Here is a 22,937-nt window from a genome sequence, read left to right on the forward strand (position 1 = left end):
CATGTTTAATTCATCTTTAAATGTTCTAAAGACGCATGACCTTTCAAGGTCATCACTACTGGCAGCTATGTATATATTTTCAGAATAATCAAAGTCATGTTTTAGTTGAGACACTGAACACCTGTGAAATCTACTGTCAAATTTCCATATTTTGCTGATTGAAAGAACAAAATACTGGCATGGTTGTTGTTATTGTTGTTTTGTCAGCCTCGTGATGAGCAGGTATTTGTCCAGTGCTCTGACAGCAATTCAAAGGTGGAGCTTGTGTTGGTGATACAGACAGGTGACACTCACTAACTGTCACTCTCGTAAGTCACTCACTCACCTCACAGACTGACTCATTCTATATTCCAACTCACTTTACTAAGTGGGTGGTGGGGTAAACTCAGGGTTAAAGTTTTCTCTGGTCATGCCTGGGTTTGGATTGCCCACGTGGGTACAATGTGTGAAGCCCATTTCTGGTGTCTCCCACTGTGATATTGCTGGAGTATTGCTAAAAGCGGTGTAAAACTAAACTCGCTCACTCACTCACTCATTTCACTGACTTGGTCCATTGTACATGATTCTGCAAATTCCGGAAGGTAACTCACTCACTCAGTCCATTGCGTCACTCCAACCTTCACTCCATCACCCCCGTAACTCATTCTCTCACTTCTTTCTATCATTCACTCACTCCTGTAAACTCACGGACTTGTGTGTCAGGGTGATCGGAAACAATGTAGTCTGGACCAGACAATCCCGTGACTGATATTCTGAGCACCGTCCTCGACGTACGAACACATACTGTCAACCAGGTCAGCTGACAAGCTGGTACATTTAGTCACCTCTGACGACCAGCGTAGGTCGCTGGGGTTTAATCTAACCAGGTACAGTGTTTTTAAGTTTAAGGATCTGTCAGGCGATCTTCATGAAGGACAATATGGCCTCAAATCTTTCTGTCCGACTTGAGTGGTGGAGCTATCGGGAATATGTTCCCGAGGTCGGCGCGATTGGCAGTAAATCACATGCAAGTAGGTGTGTATATCACCACAAGTGCTGACCTAACATAGGCCGATGTGTGTATGTGTGGAGGGAGGCGTTATTGATCACAAATGTGAGTGATTGAGTAAGTGAGTTCATTTTTCGCTTTTAGCAATATTCCAGCAATATCATGGCGGGGGGCACCACAAATGGGCTTCCACATTGACCCCATGTGGGAAATCGAACTCGGCTCCTCGGCGTGACGAGGGAACGCTTTAACCACAAGGCTACACACACACACACACACACACACACACCGATCACGACTGTCTTGGTTCAGTCCCAGTGAAGTTCGACTTTATAAGTGACAATCCAAGCTTTACTGTATGTACAAGCGCTCGTGTGTGAGTAAGCGTGTGGATGAACGGGGGGAGGTTTTAAAAGTACTAAACAGGAACCGGAAGTGACCACTCCGACTTCGCGCTTGGCCCTCACTCACTCCGGCTTAAACTTTCAGCTGCTGATGTTGCGCCGTGGTGAAGCTGCAGTGTTGCTGGTGGTGGCACAACGCCGACTGTCGTTGCTGGTTGGTGGTGGACAGTTTCCACTGATGAAAAGTAACAGCGAGATGTGAAATCAATAACTAAATCTGAAATAGTACACTTTATGTAATATATCTTGCGACATTATGTAAAAGTCCAAACCGTGAGCTGTGAAGGATCTGGTTGATGCGGGTCGGAGTGCGTCAGCCGGTATACAGTTGACGGCAACCTGTCGCGTCACTGGTGACACGGAAGTAGAGTCTGAAATACGCAGACAAAATTACATTGGACCCTGTCATATGTCACACAGTAAGGATGTCTGTCAGTAGGTGAGATGGAGTGGTGTTCAGGCTCCCTTCAGCGCAATTGGTTGAAATCAAATTTAGTTGTGCAATCAGCGACGTTTCAAAAGTGATCATTCGCAAGGCCTCGGTAATTTCCGTATGCTTCGGAGAAAACTAGAACCTCTTCCCCTGCGCGATGCGCAAACGTTTCTGAAAGACAGTACTCAGTCATGTAAATGGCGGATCAATGGCGTGTCCATCGCCCTCGTTGACAACGGACAAGGTAGCCAATAAATGTTTTGTGTGTCACATCAACACAAGTCCCCCGACTGAGGAGGGATATTTGTGGCCCCATATTTGCTTGTATTAGTCAAGTTGGATCTAAGCCGATGTAACACGTGTTCTGATTGGATAGAAAAAAGGGAGATAATTCGTGTTGCGATTTTTTGCAGCTAGGGGATTTTTCGAGAACCGGGAAATATGGCCGTATTAGAACAGAGGTTCGTAGGAAGATATTACAAGTAACCTCTGTGGGAAGAGAATGGTAAATACCATTTTCCTATGAAACAAGGAATTGGAATTCAGTGTAACCATTGTTGTTTGTGGTGTCTTTTTCACTTTCACACGAGAAAATTCTGATCGGCCGAAAAGTAGGTCATTGTCTGAATTGGTTAATGATACTCGTGTTTAGGTTTGGTCAGTGAAGACCTGAGTCAAAATTGTTGTCTTCATCAAGTCATGCTTGTGAAGACATCGGAATCGGTCGGTCAGACTCGATGACTTGGCTAATGCATGTCATCGTGCCCCAGCTGCGTAGATCGACGTCCATGACATCAACCCTTCTATCCCGGACAGTTGGTATGATCCCGCCGTCCTCCCTGTGGGAAGGTAATGGCAACAGTGTCACGAATATTTCACTTCAGTCAGACTTGTCTTCTCTTGTTTAGTGTCTTAAATAATATAATACAATGTGAAGCGTGACTGGTCAGTCAAGACAGTTCTGCTCCACTACCTCTGGTTGAGTCTGGCATATCTGCGGACGTGTCGTTAACGTTGACCACTACGACACTGGGTCAGAATAGGTCCTATTCATGGTGGTCCATCTCGGATACATGTGGTGCCCAGTCGATTCCTGATGCTCTGCGATGACTCTTACCTCTATTTTACTGTCTGCTGGTTGAGTTTTCAGTCGCCAGTCTGTTGCGGAAATGACGTAACCCTGTTTGTAGGTCACATAGGTGTGACGTCACATCGGCAGCGATGCTCCCAGGCTTCATCCCAGGGCTTGTGCAAATACTGCAACGATCTGTCCAGCATCAAGCCGACCAATGGCACACTCAAATGGCTTATTGTGTCACACCATTCTCGTGTATCTATTTCCTTTTTATCAATAGCTGTATGCTTGATCGTTGGATGTCACAATCTTTCAGCAAGACCATGTTCCTTCAACCTGCACGTCATTGCTGTTATGTGACACAACAAGAGGCTGACAAGGATTACTCCACACACAATTGATATCATTAATGTGGATGTCAGATTTCTATTATTGTTAGTAGGGGTGGGTATTACAGAGAAATTTCATATTGCGATATATTGCCATACGAAAGCATATATATTGCGATATGTACCAACTTTTAATCCAAATAAATTAGAAAAGTAAATAATATTTGTCACAAATGAAACAATGAAATATCCGAAGATTTCCGAGCGTTACGAAGTTTTCCGAATGCAAGTCAAAATACCGGTTTTCGATCAGCGTATCGCAATTTCATGTCTGAACCGGTAAGTACCGGTAAACCGGTTTTACTGCGCAGCCCTAATTGTTAGGGGCGATGGGGTAGCCTTGTGGTTAAAGCGTTCGCTCATCACGCTGAACATCCCCTCATGGGTACGATGTTGTTGCCGAATTATTGCTACATGCGGCGTAAAAACCAGCTTTCTTACGAATTGTGTTGGGTACATTGTTCATCCATATATTGTTACCCTTCCTTACTGCCCCAGCTTCTAAATGCCCCCCAAAGAAATGTATATATCACATGGTGTAAACACATGCTATGGCTATACAGCTGATGTGATCATGTATATAACCCGTGCTATGGCTATACAGCTGATGTGATCATGTATATAACACATGCTATGGCTATACAGCTGATGTGATCATGTATATAACACATGCTATGGCTATACAGCTGATGTGATCATGTATATAACACATGCTATGGCTATACAGCTGATGATCATGTATATAACCGTGCTATGGCTATACAGCTGATGTGATCATGTATATAACCGTGCTATGGCTATACAGCTGATGTGATCATGTATATAACACATGCTATGGCTATACAGCTGATGTGATCATGTATATAACCCACATGCTATGGCTATACAGCTGATGTGATCATGTATATAACCCGTGCTATGGCTATACAGCTGATGTGATCATGTATATAACCCATGCTATGGCTATACAGCTGATGTGATCATGTATATAACACATGCTATGGCTATACAGCTGATGTGATCATGTATATAACACATGCTATGGCTATACAGCTGATGTGATCATGTATATAACCCGTGCTATGGCTATACAGCTGATGTGATCATGTATATAACCCGTGCTATGGCTATACAGCTGATGTGATCATGTATATAACCCGTGCTATGGCTATACAGCTGATGTGATCATGTATATAACCCGTGCTATGGCTATACAGCTGATGTGATCATGTATATAACCGTGCCGTGCTATGGCTATACAGCTGATGTGATCATGTATATAACACATGCTATGGCTATGGCAGCTGATGTGATCATGTATATAACCCGTGCTATGGCTATACAGCTGATGTGATCATGTATATAACACATGCTATGGCTATACAGCTGATGTGATCATGTATATAACCCGTGCTATGGCTATACAGCTGATGTGATCATGTATATAACCCGTGCTATGGCTATACAGCTGATGTGATCATGTATATAACACATGCTATGGCTATACAGCTGATGTGATCATGTATATAACACATGCTATGGCTATACAGCTGATGTGATCATGTATATAACACATGCTATGGCTATACAGCTGATGTGATCATGTATATAACACATGCTATGGCTATACAGCTGATGTGATCATGTATATAACACATGCTATGGCTATACAGCTGATGTGATCATGTATATAACCCGTGCTATGGCTATACAGCTGATGTGATCATGTATATAACCCGTGCTATGGCTATACAGCTGATGTGATCATGTATATAACACATGCTATGGCTATACAGCTGATGAGATCATGTATATAACACATGCTATGGCTATACAGCTGATGTGATCATGTATATAACCCGTGCTATGGCTATACAGCTGATGTGATCATGTATATAACACATGCTATGGCTATACAGCTGATGTGATCATGTATATAACCCGTGCTATGGCTATACAGCTGATGTGATCATGTATATATAACACATGCTATGGCTATACAGCTGATGTGATCATGTATATAACACATGCTATGGCTATACAGCTGATGTGATCATGTATATAACACATGCTATGGCTATACAGCTGATGTGATCATGTATATAACACATGCTATGGCTATACAGCTGATGTGATCATGTATATAACACATGCTATGGCTATACAGCTGATGTGATCATGTATATAACACATGCTATGGCTATACAGCTGATGTGATCATGTATATAACCCGTGCTATGGCTATATACAGCTGATGTGATCATGTATATAACACATGCTATGGCTATACAGCTGATGTGATCATGTATATAACCCGTGCTATGGCTATACAGCTGATGTGATCATGTATATAACATATGCTATGCTATGGCTATACAGCTGATGTGATCATGTATATAACACATGCTATGGCTATACAGCTGATGTGATCATGTATATAACACATGCTATGGCTATACAGCTGATGTGATCATGTATATAACACATGCTATGGCTATACAGCTGATGTGATCATGTATAACCCGTGCTATGGCTATACAGCTGATGTGATCATGTATATAACACATGCTATGGCTATACAGCTGATGTGATCATGTATATAACACATGCTATGGCTATACAGCTGATGTGATCATGTATATAACACATGCTATGGCTATACAGCTGATGTGATCATGTATATAACCCATGCTATGGCTATACAGCTGATGTGATCATGTATATAGCACATGCTATGGCTATACAGCTGATGTGATCATGTATATAACACATGCTATGGCTATACAGCTGATGTGATCATGTATATAACCCGTGCTATGGCTATACAGCTGATGTGATCATGTATATAACCCGTGCTATGGCTATACAGCTGATGTGATCATGTATATAACACATGCTATGGCTATACAGCTGATGTGATCATGTATATAACATGCTATGGCTATACAGCTGATGTGGTCATGTATATAACACATGCTATGGCTATACAGCTGATGTGATCATGTATATAACACATGCTATGGCTATACAGCTGATGTGATCATGTATATAACCCGTGCTATGGCTATACAGCTGATGTGATCATGTATATAACCCGTGCTATGGCTATACAGCTGATGTGATCATGTATATAACACATGCTATGGCTATACAGCTGATGTGATCATGTATATAACACATGATATGGCTATACAGCTGATGTGATCATGTATATAACCCGTGCTATGGCTATACAGCTGATGTGATCATGTATATAACCCGTGCTATGGCTATACAGCTGATGTGATCATGTATATAACCCGTGCTATGGCTATACAGCTGATGTGATCATGTATATAACACATGCTATGGCTATACAGCTGATGTGATCATGTATATAACACATGCTATGGCTATACAGCTGATGTGATCATGTATATAACCCGTGCTGCTATGGCTATACAGCTGATGTGATCATGTATATAACACATGCTATGGCTATACAGCTGATGTGATCATGTATATAACACATGCTATGGCTATACAGCTGATGTGATCATGTATATAACCCGTGCTATGGCTATACAGCTGATGTGATCATGTATATAACACATGCTATGGCTATACAGCTGATGTGATCATGTATATAACCCGTGCTATGGCTATACAGCTGATGTGATCATGTATATAACACATGCTATGGCTATACAGCTGATGTGATCATGTATATAACACATGCTATGGCTATACAGCTGATGTGATCATGTATATAACCCGTGCTATGGCTATACAGCTGATGTGATCATGTATATAACACATGCTATGGCTATACAGCTGATGTGATCATGTATATAACACGTGCTATGGCTATACAGCTGATGTGATCATGTATATAACACATGCTATGGCTATACAGCTGATGTGATCATGTATATAACCCGTGCTATGGCTATACAGCTGATGTGATCATGTATATAACACATGCTATGGCTATACAGCTGATGTGATCATGTATATAACCCGTGCTATGGCTATACAGCTGATGTGATCATGTATATAACACATGCTATGGCTATACAGCTGATGTGATCATGTATATAACACATGCTATGGCTATACAGCTGATGTGATCATGTATATAACCCGTGCTATGGCTATACAGCTGATGTGATCATGTATATAACACATGCTATGGCTATACAGCTGATGTGATCATGTATATAACCCGTGCTATGGCTATACAGCTGATGTGATCATGTATATAACCCATGCTATGGCTATACAGCTGATGTGATCATGTATATAACACATGCTATGGCTATACAGCTGATGTGATCATGTATATAACCCGTGCTATGGCTATACAGCTGATGTGATCATGTATATAACACATGCTATGGCTATACAGCTGATGTGATCATGTATATAACCCGTGCTATGGCTATACAGCTGATGTGATCATGTATATAACCCGTGCTATGGCTATACAGCTGATGTGATCATGTATATAACACATGCTATGGCTATACAGCTGATGTGATCATGTATATAACCCGTGCTATGGCTATACAGCTGATGTGATCATGTATATAACCCGTGCTATGGCTATACAGCTGATGTGATCATGTATATAACACATGCTATGGCTATACAGCTGATGTGATCATGTATATAACCCGTGCTATGGCTATACAGCTGATGTGATCATGTATATAACACATGCTATGGCTATACAGCTGATGTGATCATGTTCTGAAATGGGAGAAAGCTGTATTGTGTTCAGCTGAAGAAGGTAGGGGTAGCCTAGTGTGTAAGCACTTCGCTTGTCATTGTCACGCCAAAGGCCCGGGTTTGACTCTAGAAATCGTATAACATGCGAAGCCAATTTTCCATATGGCTGAAAGTGGTGCAACATTTTGATACATGCGGCGTGATATTCTATTCCTACTTTTTCTAGGATAGTTGGAGCACTAATGTCACATGGGTGTACCCCTTTTTTCAAACAAGAATTACTGCGACGGTTAAGTAACATAAACCCACGTTAATGATCAACAGTTTTTATCGAGTGTTAGACACGAAGGTGACATTGAAAAAGGTTAAGACTTACTTTTATAGTTTTTGTAACACCTGTTTGTGCAGTGTTTTATTGAGAAATGAAATCACACGAAGTGCTCCTATATTTTGTTAAACGCCAATAACTTATGATTGAAGGTTTAACTGGTTTACCTTTGCCGTCAACTTGATAACAAACAATGTATCTTTGAAAGTGTATTTGTCCCGTAACGGGTAATATTTTACATTATGTCTGATCACGTGACTGGGTGCGGTCAGGTAGCCCTTGGACAAAGTGTTCATTTGCCACGCCTACCACCTGAGTTTAGTCCACCACGTGGATACATGGTTTCTTCATGACCCTGGGGTTCGCTTGGCTAGGTCTGGAGGACGGATCGTCTCCATCAGGAATGAAAGGTCGTACGTCCGATCCTCTGTGAGACAGCTGTTACTTGTTGCCTTTTCTGAAGCCCGACATTAAGCCGAGGGTTGGCTCTGTTTTTCCAGCAGCGGTACACTTGATCCACGCTCACACATCGTACCCAGGTAGGAAGTCGAACCAGTATGCTGGACGTGACGAGCCGGTGCTGTCACCACTCGCCTACCCACTGACATTGAAAAACGAGACATTTACGGGTAATGTTTGTGTCATCATGACACTGCTGAATGACTGACGTCCTAACACTCCACTTGGTTTCAATACATTTGCTGGGACAGTCACTTATCATCTACCCGTGAAGATCCGGGTTAAAATTGATCTTCAGTAACCCATGCTTAGAGACGACTAACGGGATTGCGTGGTCTGGCTTGCTGACTTGGTTGACACATGTCATCGTATCCCAATTGTATAGATCGATGCTCATGATGTTGATCACCGGAGTGTCTGGTCCAGACTCGATTATTTACAGACCTCCGCAATACAGATGGAATATTGATATTGCTGAAACTAAACTCACTCACTCATTCACTCATTTATCATCGGTGTGATGCCCCTTTAAACATCAACACCAACACTGACACAAACAAACGTCAACGAGTCGTGAATGTGAGAATTTGTCTCACGGAAGAATGTGTTTTTCATGCTTGTTTCTTTTCAAGTTTTCCGTGTTGTGTTTGTAGCAATGGACCTGGTTATATCATGTCATGGCGATGGTACATGTAATTTGTCTGATTCCTACATCAAGTCACTGTTTGAGGCGGCGGGGACGGCGTCATCTAATCTGGAAGACGTCATCCTGGTCATGCACGTACTCACGGGCGGTGACATATGTTGATAACCCAGAGTGATATCAGTGTGCACTTTTATGTTTCTATGAATATAGTGATACTGATATTTTACGTGAATATGAATATTGAAATAGGTCTTTATTCGAGAATGGAAATCGGGTGGTCTATGGCTTACTCTTAAGGGGACACGTGTGGTCTACGGCTTACTCTTAAGGGGACACGGGTGGTCTACGGCTTACTCTTAAGGGGACACGGGTGGTCTAAGGCTTACTCTTAAGGGGACACGTGTGGTCTACGGCTTACTCTTAAGGGGACACGAGTGGTCTACGGCTTACTCTTAAGGGGACACGGGTGGTCTACGGCTTACTCTTAAGGGGACACGAGTGGTCTACGGCTTACTCTTAAGGGGACACGAGTGGTCTACGGCTTACTCTTAAGGGGACACGGGTGGTCTAAGGCTTACTCTTAAGGGGACACGAGTGGTCTACTGCATACTCTTAAGGGGACACGAGTGGTCTACGGCTTACTCTTAAGGGGACACGGGTGGTCTACGGCTTGCTCTTAAGGGGACACGAGTGGTCTACGGCTTACTCTTAAGGGGACACGAGTGGTCTACGGCTTACTCTTAAAAGGGGACACGAGTGGTTACGGCTTACTCTTAAGGGGACACGGGTGGTCTAAGGCTTACTCTTAAGGGGACACGGGTGGTCTGGCTTACTCTTAAGGGGACACGAGTGGTCTACGGCTTACTCTTAAGGGGACACGAGTGGTCTACGGCTTACTCTTAAGGGGACACGAGTGGTCTACGGCTTACTCTTAAGGGGACACGGGTGGTCAAGGCTTACTCTTAAGGGGACACGGGTGGTCTAAGGCTTACTCTTAAGGGGACACGAGTGGTCTACGGCTTACTCTTAAGGGGACACGAGTGGTCAACGGCTTACCCTTAAGGGGACACGAGTGGTCTACGGCTTACTCGTAAGGGACACGAGTGGTCTACGGCTTACTCTTAAGGGGACACGAGTGGTCTACGGCTTACTCTTAAGGGGACACGAGTGGTCTACGGCTTACTCTAAGGGGACACGAGTGGTCTAAGGTTTCCTCGTAAGGGGACACGAGTGGTCTAAGGTTTACTCTAACGGGACACGAGTGATCTAAGGTTTACTCGTAAGGGGACACGACTGTTCTAAGGTTTACTCGTAAGGGGACAAGAGTGGTCTAAGGTTTACTCTAAGGAGACACGAGTGGCTACCGCTCACTGACTAAAAGCATGTCGTGTGCCAGGTGCCTCAATACACCGCTCACTGACTACCCAGCACGTCTTGTGCCAGGTGCCTCAATATACCGTTCACTGACTACCCAGCACGTCGTGTGCCAGGTGCCTCAATACACCGTTCACTGACTACCCAGCACGTCGTGTGCCAGGCGCCTCAATACACCGTTCACTGACTACCCAGCACGTCTTGTGCCAGGTGCCTCAATATACCGTTCACTGACTACCCAGCACGTCTTGTGCCAGGCGCCTCAATACACCGTTCACTGACTACCCAGCACGCCTTGTGCCAGGCGCCTCAATACACCGTTCACTGACTACCCAGCACGTCTTGTGCCAGGCGCCTCAATACACCGTTCACTGACTACCCAGCACGTCGTGTGCCAGGTGCCTCAATATACCGTTCACTGACTACCCAGCACGTCTTGTGCCAGGTGCCTCAATACACCGTTCACTGACTACCCAGCACGTCTTGTGCCAGGCGCCTCAATATACCGTTCACTGACTACCCAGCACGTCGTGTGCCAGGCGCCTCAATATACCGTTCACTGACTACCCAGCACGCCGCGTGTGCCAGGTGCCTCAATACACCGCTCACTGACTAAAAGCACGTGGTGTGCCAGGTGCCTCAATATACCGTTCACTGACTACCCAGCACGTCGTGTGCCAGGTGCCTCAATATACCGTTCACTGACTACCCAGCACGTCGTGTGCCAGGTGCCTCAATATACCGCTCACTGACTACCCAGCACGTGGTGTGCCAGGTGCCTCAATATACCGTTCACTGACTACCCAGCACGTCGTGTGCCAGGTGCCTCAATATACCGTTCACTGACTACCCAGCACGTCGTGTGCCAGGTGCCTCAATACACCGCTCACTGACTACCAAGCACGCCGTGGTGCCAGGTGCCTCAATATACCGCTTCACTGACTACCCAGCACGTCGTGGTGTGTGCCAGGTGCCTCAATATACCGCTCACTGACTACCCAGCATACCGTCGTGTGCCAGGTCGCCTCAATACACCCAATATCACTGACTACCCAGCACGCCGCATTGTGCCAGGTGCCTCAATATACCGTTCACTGACTACCCAGCACGCATTGTGCCAGGCGCCTCAATATACCGTTCACTGACTACCCAGCACGTCGCGGTGCCAGGTGCCTCAATACACCGTTCACCGCTCACTGACTACCCAGCACGCCCGTGTGCCAGGTGCCTCAATACACCGCTCACTGACTACCCAGCACGCGTCGTGTGCCAGGTGCCTCAATATACCGCTCACTGACTACCCAGCACGCCAATTGTGCCAGGTGCCTCAATACACCGCTCACTGACTACCCAGCACGCCGGTGCCAGGTGCCTCAATATACCGCTCACTGACTACCCAGCACGTCGTGTGCCAGGTGCCTCAATACACCGCTCACTGACTACCCAGCACGCCCGTGGTGCCAGGTGCCTCAATACACCGCTCACTGACTACCCAGCACGTCGCGGTGCCAGGTGCCTCAATATACCGCTCACTGACTACCAAGCATGCCGTGGTGCCAGGTGCCTCAATACACCGCTCACTGACTACCCAGCACGCCGTGTGTGCCAGGTGCCTCAATACACCGGCTCACTGACTACCCAGCACGTCGTGGTGCCAGGTGCCTCACACGCCGTGGTGCCAGGTGCCTCAATATACCGTTCACTGACTACCCAGCACGTCGTGTGCCAGGTGCCTCAATATACCGCTCACTGACTACCCAGCACGCCGTGTGCCAGGTGCCTCAATACACCGTTCACTGACTACCCAGCACGTCGTGTGCCAGGTGCCTCAATATACCGTTCACTGACTACCCAGCATCGCGTGTGCCAGGTGCCTCAATATACCGCTCACTGACTACCCAGCACGTTGTGCCAGGTGCCTCAATATACCGCTCACTGACTACCCAGCACGCGTTGTGTTGCCAGGCGCCTCAATACACCGCTTCACTGACTACCCAGCACGCATTGTGCCAGGTGCCTCAATACACCGTTCACTGACTACCCAGCACGCCGTGTGCCAGGCGCCTCAATATACCGTTCACTGACTACCCAGCACGCGTTGTGCCAGGTGCCTCAATACACCGCGTTCACTGACTACCCCCAGCATGCATTGTGCCAGGCGCCTCAATACACCGTTCACTGACTACCCAGCACGCGTGTGCCAGGTGCCTCAATACACCGCTTCACTGACTACCCAGCACGTCATTGTGCCAGGCGCCTCAATATACCCTTCACTGACTACCACCCAGCACGTCGTGTGCCAGGCGCCTCAATATACCGTTCACTGACTACCCAGCACGTCGTTGTGCCAGGCGCCTCAATATACCGCTCACTGACTACCCAGCATTGTGCCAGGTGCCTCAATATACCGCTTCACTGACTACCCAGCACGCCGTGTGCCAGGTGCCTCAATATACCGCTTCACTGACTACCCAGCACGCGTTGTGCCAGGTGCCTCAATATACCGCTCACTGACTACCCAGCACGCCGTGTGCCAGTGCCTCAATACACCGCTCACTGACTACCCAGCACGCCGTATTGTGCCAGGTGCCTCAATACACCCGTTCACTGACTACCCAGCACGTCGTGGTGCCAGGTGCCTCAATATACCGGCTCACTGACTACCCAGCACGTCATTGTGCCAGGCGCCTCAATATACCGTTCACTGACTACCCAGCACGCCGTGGTGCCAGGTGCCTCAATATACCGCTTCACTGACTACCCAGCACGTCATTGTGCCAGGTGCCTCAATACACCGCTCACTGACTACCCAGCACGTCGTGGTGCCAGGTGCCTCAATATACCGTTCACTGACTACCCAGCACGTCTTGTGCCAGGTGCCTCAATATACCGCTCACTGACTACCCAGCACGTCGTGTGCCAGGTGCCTCAATATACCGTTCACTGACTACCCAGCACGTCGTGTGCCAGGTGCCTCAATACACCGCTCACTGACTACCCAGCACGTCGGTGTGCCAGGTGCCTCAATATACCGTTCACTGACTACCCAGCACATCGGGTGCCAGGTGCCTCAATATACCGCCTCACTGACTACCCAGCACGCATTGTGCCAGGTGCCTCAATATACCGGCTCACTGACTACCCAGCACGCATTGTGCCAGGACGCCTCAATATACCGTTCACTGACTACCCGGGTGCACGCGCTCAATATACCGGTGCCAGGTGCCTCAATATACCGCTCTCTGACTACCCAGCACGTCGTGTGCCAGGTGCCTCAATATACCGCTCACTGACTACCCAGCACGCCGTGTGCCAGGCGCCTCAATACACCGCTCACTGACTACCCAGCACGTCGTGTGCCAGGTGCCTCAATACACCGTTCACTGACTACCCAGCACGCCGTGTGCCAGGTGCCTCAATATACCGTTCACTGACTACCCAGCACGCCGTGGTGCCAGGTGCCTCAATATACCGCTCACTGACTACCCAGCACGTCGTGGTGCCAGGTGCCTCAATACACCGCTCACTGACTACCCAGCACGTCGTGTGCCAGGTGCCTCAATATACCGCTCACTGACTACCCAGCACGTCGTGGTGCCAGGCGCCTCAATACACCGTTCACTGACTACCCAGCACGTCGTGTGCCAGGTGCCTCAATATACCGTTCACTGACTACCCAGCACGTCGTGTGCCAGGTGCCTCAATACACCGCTCACTGACTACCCAGCACATCGGGTGCCAGGTGCCTCAATACACCGCTCACTGACTACCCAGCACGTCGTGTGCCAGGTGCCTCAATACACCGCTCACTGACTACCCAGCACGTCGTGTGCCAGGTGCCTCAATATACCGTTCACTGACTACCCAGCACGCATGACTAATTGTGCCAGGTGCCTCAATACACCGTTCACTGACTACCCAGCACGTCGTGTGCCAGGTGCCTCAATACACCGCTCACTGACTACCCAGCACGTCGTGTGCCAGGCGCCTCAATACACCGCTCACTGACTACCCAGCACGTCGGGTGCCAGGTGCCTCAATATACCGTTCACTGACTACCCAGCACGTCGTGTGCCAGGCGCCTCAATATACCGTTCACTGACTACCCAGCACGCCGTGTGCCAGGCGCCTCAATATACCGTTCACTGACTACCCAGCACGTCTTGTGCCAGGTGCCTCAATATACCGTTCACTGACTACCCAGCACGTCGTGTGCCAGGCGCCTCAATACACCGCTCACTGACTACCCAGCACATCGGGTGCCAGACGCCTCAATACACCGTTCACTGACTACCCAGCACGTCGTGTGCCAGGTGCCTCAATACACCGCTCACTGACTACCCAGCACGTCGTGTGCCAGGTGCCTCAATACACCGTTCACTGACTACCCAGCACGTCGTGTGCCAGGTGCCTCAATATACCGTTCACTGACTACCCAGCACGCGGGTGCCAGACGCCTCAATATACCGTTCACTGACTACCCAGCACATCGGGTGCCAGGCGCCTCAATATACCGTTCACTGACTACCCAGCACGTCGTGGTGCCAGGTGCCTCAATATACCGCTTCACTGACTACCCAGCACGTCGTGGTGCCAGGTGCCTCAATATACCGTTCACTGACTACCCAGCACGCCGTTGTGCCAGGCGCCTCAATATACCGTTCACTGACTACCCAGCACGCCGTGGTGCCAGGCGCCTCAATATACCCGCCACTGACTACCCAGCACGCGACTTGTGCCAGGCGCCTCAATATACCGTTCACTGACTACCCAGCACATCGTGTGCCAGGCGCCTCAATATACCGTTCACTGACTACCCAGCACGTCTTGTGCCAGGCGCCTCAATACACCGTTCACTGACTACCCAGCACGTCGGGTGCCAGGCGCCTCAATATACCGTTCACTGACTACCCAGCACATCGTGTGCCAGGCGCCTCAATATACCGTTCACTGACTACCCAGCACGTCTTGTGCCAGGCGCCTCAATATACCGTTCACTGACTACCCAGCACATCGGGTGCCAGGCGCCTCAATATACCGTTCACTGACTACCCAGCACGTCGTGTGCCAGGCGCCTCAATACACCGTTCACTGACTACCCAGCACGCCTTGTGCCAGGCGCCTCAATATACCGTTCACTGACTACCCAGCACGTCGTGTGCCAGGTGCCTCAATATACCGTTCACTGACTACCAAGCACGCATTGTGCCAGGCGCGCCTCAATATACCGTTCACTGACTACCCAGCACGCATTGTGCCAGGCGCCTCAATATACCGTTCACTGACTACCCAGCACGTCGTTGTGCCAGGCGCCTCAATATACCGTTCACTGACTACCCAGCACGTCTTGTGCCAGGCGCCTCAATATACCGTTCACTGACTACCCAGCACGTCATTGTGCCAGGTGCCTCAATATACCGTTCACTGACTACCCAGCACGTCGTGTGCCAGGTGCCTCAATACACCGTTCACTGACTACCCAGCACGTCGTGTGCCAGGCGCCTCAATACACCGTTCACTGACTACCCAGCACGTCGTGTGCCAGGCGCCTCAATATACCGTTCACTGACTACCCAGCACGCATTGTGCCAGGCGCCTCAATATACCGTTCTCTGACTACCCAGCACGCATTGTGCCAGGCGCCTCAATACACCGTTCACTGACTACCCAGCACGCATTGTGCCAGACGCCTCAATACACCGTTCACTGACTACCCATCACGTCGTGTGCCAGACGCCTCAATATACCACTCACTGACTACCCAGCACGTCTTGTGCCAGACGCCTCAATACACCGTTCACTGACTACCCAGCACGCCGTTTACACTACCTCTACTTCCGGAATGTAAGGACCTGTTATTCACGAATAATATCTGTCGCAATGATACACTTCATCCACACCTAAGTCGATTAAGTCACAGGTTATGCGCCATAGAGTTACGTTCCTTAGATTTGTTAGGATCCAAAACAATGGCGTTTCAAATAGACTACTGGCCTGATAAAGCTGATCATTGACTTGTCAACCCCATAGCCTTGCGTCCATGTCCACCCGAAGCTGATAAATATATGAAACACTGTTCCCTTATGCGTACTACCGACTGAGTAGTTCCTTGTGTCTGTTAAACATCGACAGGCCTCGGAATGGGTGTTCGAGCTGATCCGCATCTGGTGTTCATATGGTTTAAAACAATAAGCCTTTATAAGTAATTAAATACAGTCAATCACCTGTCACAGGGTCACTTCCTCTGGTCAATCACCTATCACAATTACCTTGCGTCACTTCCTCTGGTCAATCACCTATCACAATTACCTTGCGTCACTTCCTCTGGTCAATCACCTGTCACAATTACCTTGCGTCACTTCCTCTGGTCAATCACCTATCACAATTACCTTGCGTCACTTCCTCTGGTCAATCACCTATCACAATTACCTTGCGTCACTTCCTCTGGTCAATCACCTGTCACAATTACCTTGCGTCACTTCCTCTGGTCAATCACCTGTCACAATTACCTTGCGTCACTTCCTCTTGTCAATCACCTATCACAATTACCTTGTGTCACTTCCTCTGGTCAATCACTTGTCACAATTACCTTGCGTCACTTCCTCTGGTCAATCACCTATCACAATTACCTTGCGTCACTTCCTCTGGTCAATCACCTGTCACAATTACCTTGCGTCACTTCCTCTGGTCAATCACCTATCACAATTACCTTGCGTCACTTCCTCTTGTCAATCACCTATCACAATTACCTTGTGTCACTTCCTCTGGTCAATCACTTGTCACAATTACCTTGCGTCACTTCCTCTGGTCAATCACCTATCACAATTACCTTGCGTCACTTCCTCTGGTCAATCACCTATCACAATTACCTTGCGTCACTTCCTCTGGTCAATCACCTATCACAATTACCTTGCGTCACTTCCTCTGGTCAATCACCTATCACAATTACCTTGCGTCACTTCCTCTGGTCAATCACCTGTCACAATTACCTTGCGTCACTTCCTCTGGTCAATCACCTGTCACAATTACCTTGCGTCACTTCCTCTGGTCAATCACCTGTCACAATTACCTTGCGTCACTTCCTCTGGTCAATCACCTGTCACAATTACCTTGCGTCACTTCCTCTGGTCAATCACCTGTCACATTTATCTAGAGTCACTTCCGCTGGTCAATCACTGGTCGACATTAATTAGAGCGCCAGTAATGTCGATACGTTAAATAGACAGGCAACACCTTTAATCAACTCCAGCCGCTGACCCGTGAAGATCCGGGTTAGAATTGATCTTCAGTAACCCATGCTTGTCGTAAAAGGCGACGGGATCGGGTGGTCGCGCTCTCTGACTAGGTTGACACATGTCATCGGTTCCCAGCTGAGTAGATTGATTCTCATGCTGTTGATCACTTGAATGTCTGGTCCAGACTCGATTGTTGACAGAAATCCTCCATTATTGCGGAGTGCTGCTTCAAACAACAACCGAACTACAGCAGCCGCTGATTTGATTACAGAATTACCTTGTCTCTGGCACTGACGTGAAAGTGAGAAATGATTCGAGAAAGTGAAGCTGTTAAAGAATATGCGTCCAGATCCCTAATGTTCAGCGATATTTAGTTAGCGCGACATTTGGTACATCGATATCTGACGAGGTACGCTGAATGAGCTGCTATTAATGTCGGATATTCCTGTCTTAATTCTGCTCCGTGTCTGATTACATCTGCAGACATCAGCCATGTCTCGCAGACAGATTACCCTTTAACGGTCTGTGTGTGTTCGGGGATTAGGGAGGGTGACTCGGGTTAGACATTTGGCCAATACTAAGGGAGTCGGGCTTATGGGCTTATGACTTGCTGACTTGGTCGATGAATGTCATCGTTTGGCAATTACGCAGATCGATCGTCATGGTGTCAATCACTGGGTTGTCTGGCACAGATGTAATCAGGTACACAGCTGGGCGCAGCAAGCACCAACAAACAAACACACTAACGGGTAACAGATTTTACCCATTTTTATCTCGATAATTTCAAATAAATGTTTTATTAATTTCAGATTTTTAGAAATATTTTGCAATTTATTTAATTTCACAGTCCTGGCAATAGTGGCTGTGTTTCGAGACTGACTGGAGTTTGGTTTTACGCCGCTTTTAGCAATATTCCAGCAACATCACGGCGGGGGACACCAGAAATAGGCTTCACACATTGTACCCATGTGGGGATTCGAACCTGGGTCTGCTGCGTGACGAGCCAACGCTTTAACCACTAGGCTACCCCACCGTCCTTGTTTCGAGACAGCGTACCTGTATGAAATAGCAAAATTACGCTGGGCTGAATTATATTTCAAGTGCGACGTTTTTCCTGTAACCTTTTCGCACCGTGACATGTATAGCCTACATAATAAGGCGGCATTACGGGCAGACCGCGTGAGTCAAGCTATTCATCATCTGTCCTTAATAACTCACTTACCAGACTAATGGGGATTCCCTCGGTAATGCGTGTAGAGTCCCGGGATGAGCATGTATTCGTACACGCTAAGACGACATTAACTCAATGGATTGGTAGCAAGACACCTTAGGTTCCAAGGGATGATGCCAAACAAGCGAACATCAGATTCAAGCGTTTATAGTTTCTTTGTGGAAACTGACCTCCTTTCAACTTCTGATATACAGGGGATACGGGTTTATTTACAAGGTCATAGTGTCACGTGTATCGACATTCCTCGACAAAACGTACCCTTCACCGTTTTGGTAAATATCAACACTAAACACAAGTTGATCAGCTAAGCGTGGGCATTACATGATATTGACACAGCACCCAGTGTGATATCGAACGCCAGGACTCTGGAAAAAATACTGTAGAGTCAAGAAGACAAAGAAATGAAATTACAGATGAAAGCACACACTAGTATCTAGTATCACTGGCACTACAGACATACACTGGCACTACAGACATACACTGGCACTACAGACATACACTGGCACTACAGACATACACTGGCACTACAGTCATACACTGGCACTACAGTCATACACTGGCACTACAGTCATACACTGGCACAACAGACATACACTGGCACTACAGACATACACTGGCACAACAGACATACACTGGCACTACAGACATACATACACTGGCACTACAGTCATACACTGGCACTACAGACATACACTGGCACTACAGACATACACTGGCACTACAGACATACACTGGCACTACAGACATACACTGGCACTACAGACATACACTGGCACTACATACATACACTGGCACTATACTACATACATAGCGACATAGACATACACTGGCACTACAGACATACACTGCACTACACTACAGACATACACTGGCACTACAGACATACACTGGCACTACAGACATACACTGGCACTACAGACATACACTGGCACTACAGACATACACTGGCACTACAGACATACACTGGCACTACATACATACACTGGCACACATACACTGGCACTACAGACATACACTGGCACTACAGACATACACTGGCACTACAGACATACACTGGCACTACAGACATACACTGGCACTACAGACATACACTGGCACTACAGACATACACTGACATACACACTACAGACATACACTGGCACTACAGACATACACTGGCACTACAAGCATACACTGGCACTAGCAGACATACACTGGCACTACAGACATACACTGGCACTACAGACATACACTGGCACTACAGACATACACTGGCACTAACAGACATACACTGGCACTACAGACATACACTGGCACTACAGACATACACTGGCACTACAGACATACACTGGCACTACATACATACACTGGCACTACAGACATACACTACTGGCACTACAGACATACACTGGCACTACAGACATACACTGGCACTACAGACATACACTGGCACTACAGACATACACTGGCACTACAGACATACACTGGCACTACAGACATACACTGGCACTACAAGCATACACTGGCACTACAGACATACACTGGCACTACAGACATACACTGGCACTACAGACATACACTGGCACTACAGACATACACTGGCACAACAGACATACACTGGCACTACAGACATACACTGGCACTACAGACATACACTGGCACTACAGACATACACTGGCACTACATACATACACTGGCACTACAGACATACACTGGCACTACAGACATACACTGGCACTACAGACATACACTGGCACTACAGACATACACTGGCACTACAGACATACACTGGCACAACAGACATACACTGGCACTACAGACATACACTGGCACTACAGACATACACTGGCACAACAGACATACACTGGCACTACAGACATACACTGGCACTACAGACATACACTGGCACTATAGACATACACTGGCACTACAGACATACACTGGCACTACAGACATACACTGGCACTACAGACATACACTGGCACTACAGACATACACTGGCACTACAGACATACACTGGCACTACAGACATACACTGGCACTACAGACATACACTGGCACTACAGATATACACTGGCACTACAGACATACACTGGCACTACAGACATACACTGGCACTACAGACATACACTGGCACTACAGACATACACTGGCACTACACAGACATACACTGGCACTACAGACATACACTGGCACACTACAGACATACACTGGCACTACAGACATACACTGGCACTACAGACATACACTGGCACTACAGACATACACTGGCACTACACAGACATACACTGGCACTACAGACATACACATACACTACTGACATACACTGGCACTACAGACATACACTGGCACTACAGACATACACTGGCACTACAGACATACACTGGCACTACAGACATACACTGGCACAGACATACAGACATACACTGGCACTACAGACATACACTGGCATACACTGGCACTACAGACATACACTGGCACTACAGACATACACTGACACTACAGACATACACTGGCATACACAGACATACACTGGCACTACAGACATACACTGGCACTACAAGACATACACTGGCACTACAGACATACACTGTGCACTACAGACATACACTGGCACTACAGACATACATACACTTGCACACACAGACATACACTGGCACTACAGACATACACTGGCACTACAGACATACACTGGCACTACAGACATACACTGGCACTACAGACATACACTGGCACTACAGACATACACTGGCACTACAGACATACACTGGCACTACAGACATACACTGGCACTACAGACATACACTGGCACTACGTACATACACTGGCACTAGAGTCATACACTGGCACTACAGACATATACTGGCACTACAGACATACACTGGTTGAGAGTCGTTGCTTCACTGATGCTGAACTCGCATGCCTCTTCTTCCCTGTAATAGCATTACCCGAAGTCTGTGTTTACATCCCCCTGAAGCCTGACTTACGGCATTATACCTGATATAACGTTATATTTAGCCTCCAAGCGACAAGACTGGTTCCATCACGCCACCTCCACGGACATCCCGGCGACACGTAGATGTAGCTGAACCCTCGCCAGACAACACCGACTTACAGCTTTAACCATGTCTCAATACAGCGTTAAATATAATATATTCACTTTATCCCGATATATATATTCATTACTGGAATATGTTTATGCAATGAACAAGTAGGTCTTCTGGTAGTATTAATGATTAATAGCAACGTCTAAAAAATCGAAACATGTTTATTTATCGAAACAAGTATATCTCTCTTCGTTCCACTCACTGGTTCGTACATGATATTTCCCAGTTGTTCATAGCTTCTTTTCGTTTTTCAGTTATTACTGTTTTTATGAAAAAAGTATATCTTATGCAACAAATGTTATATTTCGGGTCAGTTTCTCAGTACAGTGCAGATTCTAGAATTATTTAGACTGAGTTACATCCGAATCCACAATCTCAGAGACGTGACATAATCACCAGCACTCAAATTCAACGATCGAACCCACACAGCCACCTCGTCTTCCGCAAATCGGTGGCTAGAAATGCTCTGTGTGTGCCAACGCTGGGCATCCACTGAAAAGGTGCTTGAATGTCTCAGAATATTCGTTTCGTAATCTGCATCTCATACTTACATTTTGATGCAAAATCGCACATTGACCC

This window comes from Haliotis rubra, unplaced genomic scaffold (assembly GCF_003918875.1).
Source record: "Haliotis rubra isolate DU_JTF1 unplaced genomic scaffold, ASM391887v1 Scf444, whole genome shotgun sequence".
Lineage (NCBI taxonomy): Eukaryota > Metazoa > Mollusca > Gastropoda > Lepetellida > Haliotidae > Haliotis > Haliotis rubra.